At 38.4% G+C, this 6,073-nt stretch overlaps 1 protein-coding gene across 4 annotated transcripts in view; it reads right to left on the bottom strand.

The window, feature by feature from the left end:
* The window catches only part of DTNA (dystrobrevin alpha), a 393,226-nt gene that overhangs the window by 283,222 nt on the left and 103,931 nt on the right, over nt 1–6,073 (bottom strand). The gene's annotated exons all lie outside the window — the stretch shown is intronic.

Here is a 6,073-nt window from a genome sequence, read left to right as displayed (position 1 = left end):
ATTCCTGGAAGCAGAAAGCAAGGCAGCTCAAGTTGTGTTCTGTTACTCGGCATGAAAAACTTCCCAGGTATACATAATACGAACAAGTAAGTTTTCTGGATTTTTTCCCCCTTAACTTTGAGGAGAAACGGGGCAAATTATTTGGGAGAGTGACAAATATTTTTGTTGTTGCATAGCGTTTATGTTTGAATATTCACCTATAATTTTATCCCAAATGGCTATGGATGCAGTAGAAAAGGGAAATGGCAAATTTGTTAAGAGCTTAATTTCCTTATTAGTAAATCAGTTGGGACCCATTAGAGGAAGCGATGGTTATGCTGAATGCTTGACGGTATTCTGAAGGGCAACTATTCCATCTGTGGATTTTCTGTGAGAGAAAACCTGGCTCATAGGAATTGTGAAAAAACTGCTTTCACCTGTCCTATATTTTATATTGCAGACAGCCCGAGGAGAGGGTGCAAGAAACACTTCTATCTCCCTGTCAAGTCTTCTTTTCCAGGACTGTCTTGTAAACTTTGGTGAGGACTGCGTGGGGCTGGCCATGTACAATACTCTCCCACACCCCACACTCACACACACATGTCTGAACAAAGAAAAATTGAGTCAGCGGAAATGAGGGGAAAAAGTACATTTTCTCAAACAGGATCTGACAAGAATGAATAATGTGGAGTCCCTTTAAATCACTACTAAAATTGTATTTAATATTTATTTTGTGGTCACTGGGATCAAAAGATCTGCTGCTGCTGAAAATAATTTACCTCACCCTGTTCAAAATAGTGAGTGTACTATGTGCAATGTTATGGACCAGACAACTTCTTGAAAGGCCTGATAGAGGATTTATAATTTCGGCATCAGACAAACCACAACCCCAGGCATTCTGGGGTTTCCAGATCTCATCTGGCTGTCTCTGCCAGCTCCAGGTGAATGTCAGCTGGCTGGGCTCAGGGTGGTGCTGTGGCCGCAGCTGCCCCTAGCAACTTGTACGGACATCTCGAAAATACCCAATGGCAAAGGTTGACTCCCAAAAAGAAACCTTTCTCTTTGTTTCTGGTCGGTTTTAAATGTTCTGTTCTAGGTGGTCTTTTACCACATCTGAACAAGACCATTTTAGGGAACCGTGAGTGAACACTTGATTAACTGGCATCCTATGACTAATTTATTTTGGTGATATCTTGATGCCCCATATAGACTGATCCTACCAACCTGCTCACTCCTCAGCCTGTTACTAGATGTCCTTTAAAAAAAACAAAAAAAGATTGAAAGAAGGAGGGAGAGGAGGAAGAAACTTTCTTTATTCTTATTCCCAAGCTGATTATTTTAGGGAAATTTCAAGCTGTATGTAATGCTGATAGATAAAGACATCCAAATAACTTCAGAAATAAATAGAAATAACCACTCACCCAGAGAGAACAAATCCCTGTCTTTGTGTATCTTCCCCCCCTATCAAAACACTTCTCCCCAAGGCTAATGGATGGTGTCAAAACACATGTGAGCTAAGAGTGGACAGAGTTGGCAGCAGGTCATCTGTTTCACATTCGGCCACACTATTCACTTATGCTGTACCTTTGAGTGAACATTAGCACAACCGACACCCAAGAAATGTTTGTTGAAACAAGCAAACAATTGCTTGTGTGAAAGTGTATATTTTAACCTATGGAAAATTGTTGTATGTTGGCTTACATTTTAGATAATGGGGTGGGGGGGAATTATATCTCTTTTCAAGCCATTAACCAAAAGATTATATGGAAGGTATATTAGGCACTGAGCACCTTTATAGAAGCAAAAAAAAAAAAAGAGTATTATACATTTTTTGTCTGTGTGAGTGAATGACTCTAAACACCAACCAACATGGCAAATTCTGCTAAGTTTATTTCTATTGATCTTGCTGGCTTCTAAGAGAAATAAAGAAAATATTAGGCCCTCCTAATAATTCATATTAACTAGTAAACTATAACAATTTTCTTTATTGAAATGTTACTGGCCATTCCTTACAGTACAACATTCAACAAGAAAACATCTCCTTAGGTTCCCAACTTTATCTCCTTTTATATTTTCATCTGTTTCAATCCCAGAAATTCCAGAACAGTGTGCAACAGTAGCGGCAGCATGAGTCCAAACCCAAGGTTGAGTGAGCACATGGGAATTTCTTTTTCTTCTTTTTCTCCCCCTAACCTTCATGCGGCAGTTGATAAGATTTATAATGGCTAGAACTCAGTCTTTATCATGAGTAAATGTTATTTTTCTCTTTCACAAGCACTAACATGAGAGTTAGGATTTGATCAGAAAAAATAGCTTCCAGGGCTTGCTTCCAAAGAAAACTGGGCATGTAACAGGCAAATCAAATACCCTTGATTTATCATGAACAAGCAGTTAATCTCTGCTCCATTCTCCAGAAATAGACTGTCTTAGCACTGTTCTATGGATGGCAAATGCTGGCAGCAGTCTTCTTGAGGGGTGAACAAGGTGTTAAAACTCAGGTTTTAGCTGATCTGGGAGGCATCTTGTGTATGAAAAATCTGGGCAATGAAAAGCAAATGATCCCTGTTATTTTTTCCTCCCTGGTGTCCTTAAGACACTGGCATAGGCTGTATTCTCATGCTGATAGTTTTGTGGATGATTTTGTCTTTTACATATTATTATTTTTAAAAAATACACTATTTGCTATAGATGAAATATTTGTGTCCCACAAAATTTGTATGTTGAAACCCAATCTCTCATGTGATGGTATCAGGAGGTGGGGCCTTTGGGAGGTGCTTAGGTCTTGAGGGTGGAGCCCTCATGAATGGGATTAATGCCCTTATAAAAGAGACCCCAGAGAGCTTCTTTGTCCCTTCCACCAGGAGAGGACACAGCAAAAGGATGGGCCTCTATGAGCCAGGAAGCAAGCCCTCATAAGACACCAAATCTGTTGGCATCTTGATTTTTGGACTTCCAGTTTTCAGACTGAGAGAAATAAATTTCTGTTGCCTATTTCAGTTGTTTGTAAGCCACCCGGTCTATGGTATATTGTCATAGTGGCCTGAATGGACTAAGACACTCATTATACAAAAGTGAGTTTGTTTTTTGTGGGGGAGGGGGATAAATTGTGGGGGTTTTTTCCCCTGAGGAAAAGAATAATAAATCCAAGTAGTAGTTGTTTGAAAAGTAATTACAATAGACACTGCCCAAGAAAAAAGTAGAAAAACTACATATATAGGGGCTCTAACAACAGATATGGAAGGGATTCAAAACAGCAGCATACTACATATAATCTTATTAAATGCTGATCAATTTCAAAATTAGATGAAATTGGGCACTCATTTTGAATGCCTATGATATGAAAATAGCCCTAATTATGGAAAGGGCCATATGTATAAATTTACTAATTATAATATCATATTTGGTGGAAAATAACTGGGAACAATGGTAGTTTTGATGACAACAGAAAGACATGGGTTAACGCTTAGCATATAAATGCATATGCCCCATGATTTCAACTATATTAGAACACCTGTGGGCACTAGAAGGAAAGATAAAGGCCAGAAGGAATCCTATCTAAATGATTTACGGGTCCACACACAGGCCCACACACAGAGCCAAAATATTCAAATAAAGATAATTGCAGCCCTTCCTCATTCCTTCTCTCTCCTCCTTGTCCTTGGAGAGGCATCTCTATTTCTCTTCTCAGGGTCTCTTGTGTGGCAGGTGGGTTGGGAGGGGAGTGGACAGGAAATGGGGAGGCACTCCAATGTGGAAAGAGACACAGAAGAATCTTAAAGGGGCTTAGGTTGATGTGAAGAAAGGGCATCAAGAGAAATACCCAAGAAAAAGAGTGATCTTAAAGGCACCAGTGAGAACAGGGAAGGGACGGGTGAACAGAATCTGGTACAGCAGAAGCAGGGACCAAACTGTAAGCCAGACTGGGGAGCAGCACCTTTGAATGAGGCAGACTTTGAGGACAGCAAGGTCTAAATGGGAGGATTAGGTAGTATGGCCCTAGGACATCTGGCTGTGTGTTTTATGATTTCTTCTCATGGAACACTTTATTGTTCAATATCTAGTAGTGTCATATTTGTGTGTCTTTTGGATACTGACATGGATCTTGAAGCTACAGACATATTTATTTACATGAAAGTTTTTGAAAAATTTCAGTAATTGTTTTGTCCTATTGCTGTGGTTGCTAAAATTGATTTTCTTTGATATGAGTAAGAAATTATCTTCACCCTTGTCTAAATAAACTATCTCCATCTCTTTCCTCTCCTTGCATTCCATTTCCTGTATCACTCTCAGTTCCCATAAAAGTTCCCACCACCCTAGCTATTATAGCCTCTTAGGCTGAGCACTGCATGTTAAGTGACCAACCATCCCGGTTTGAATGGAACTAAGGGATTTCCCGGGATGCAGGATTTTCAGTGATAAAATCAGGAAAGTCTCAGGAAAACCAGGACTAGTTAGTCATCCTATACCTGTAAGCTGGAATTTTTTTATGTTATGTGTATGCTTTTGATAAAGATTAGTCTTTTTATTAATTAACAGGTGTTTGGCCCAAGTAGAATGATAATCAGAAAATGTAGATTTCTTTTTGCATTTCCCCCATTAGCCATGCAACTTGGGAGGGGTCAAATTCCAACGGCCACTATTTCCTCATCTCCACAATGAGAACAATCATACAAATTTCAAAGAGTTGTTGTCAACATCAAATGAGATATACATGTAAAATAAGAATATATAAAATATATTAAATGAATATATTTTATACTGTATTTTATATAAACGTTATAAAAATTATATGTACTTTTCAAAGAAGGTTTTAGTTATTTTAGACTGAGAAATAATGGAAGCCCACAGAAGAGGTACAACATTTCAAATTGTAAGTGGCAGGGGTGGTGGGAGGGGAAGAGAGAGAGAGATAGATATTGGTTGATGAGGGAATAACTTTCTCAGGAGTATGTGTTTCAGCATTTGATCTTTCCCCAAATTAAACTCACTGAGTTAAGGATTTTTTTTTGTTTTTAAGAAGCTCTATAGCCCAGGAAACAATCAATACTCCACATTTACAAAAGATATGGATTATCTTTAATATTAGAAATGGAGATTTTATTTGTACCTTTTCCTTTAAGCTGGGGTAGGGGTATTTTTCCTTTGTGGAACCAAAATCAACCCTAATTAAAGCACAATCATAAATATATCACAATCACTAGGCAAAACTAGAATATCCAACCTCATCCTAGGGACAGAGAGCTACACCTTATGATACCACTTACGTGAGCTCTGGCAGTATGTGCCATACCTGATGCCTTGAAAATGTATTTAATGTCATCACTTCAAATCTGTGCACATTTTCATAATCGCATGTGTAATCCATATTGGTTCTACTCCAAGCCTCTTGAGATTTATCAAGAGTTGGAAATAGGACAATTCTATTGTATGTGGTAAAAGAAAATGACAGGTGATAGGCAAAGTGTACGGAGTCTGGTGGTTACTGCACCCAACTTATTTATTTGGGAGCAGTTTTTCTCCAGATGAGCATGTGACTCATCAGTGCTTTTCAAATTTGTTTGTTGGTGTTGTTTCACTAGGGAACCCTTTGTTCAAAGGAAATAGTTCACTGAAACTTAATAATGACAAGGCATATCTCCTTTAGCAGAACCTCAGGTGTGAAACCTGGGGCCCTGCCTCTTCCTTAAGCAGTCCTTGTGGAAACCTCCAGGAATCTGGGAAGCTTAGCTTGAAAACCTTTGAGCACTAGAATTCATTGCATTCAGTTTATTTTAAAAGCATAACGGTAATATATTTTTTAAAAATATGCACGTATTTTTTAAAGCCATGTAGAATAATAGAGCTTAAAAGAATGTGCCATCCCAATCCCATCCCTCCTCACCCTAGAATCCCAGAGACAATGACCATCAACTCGTAACTGGTAATTATGACGATCAGTCTATATTCTTAAATGATGCTCTTGTACTCCTATTTTTAAAAAATTTTTCAAATGTCAATATTATCTATTGTCCTCCTACTATGGAAAATAAGAATTTAATTCTTATACACACCTTCTCCAGCATGTGTGCTCTCAACCTCTCTCTCCCTCTTTCCC

The sequence above is a fragment of the Lipotes vexillifer genome, unplaced genomic scaffold (genome assembly GCF_000442215.2).
Source record: "Lipotes vexillifer unplaced genomic scaffold, Lipotes_vexillifer_v1.1 scaffold90, whole genome shotgun sequence".
Lineage (NCBI taxonomy): Eukaryota > Metazoa > Chordata > Mammalia > Artiodactyla > Lipotidae > Lipotes > Lipotes vexillifer.
This window is presented reverse-complemented; position numbering and strand designations above follow the sequence as displayed.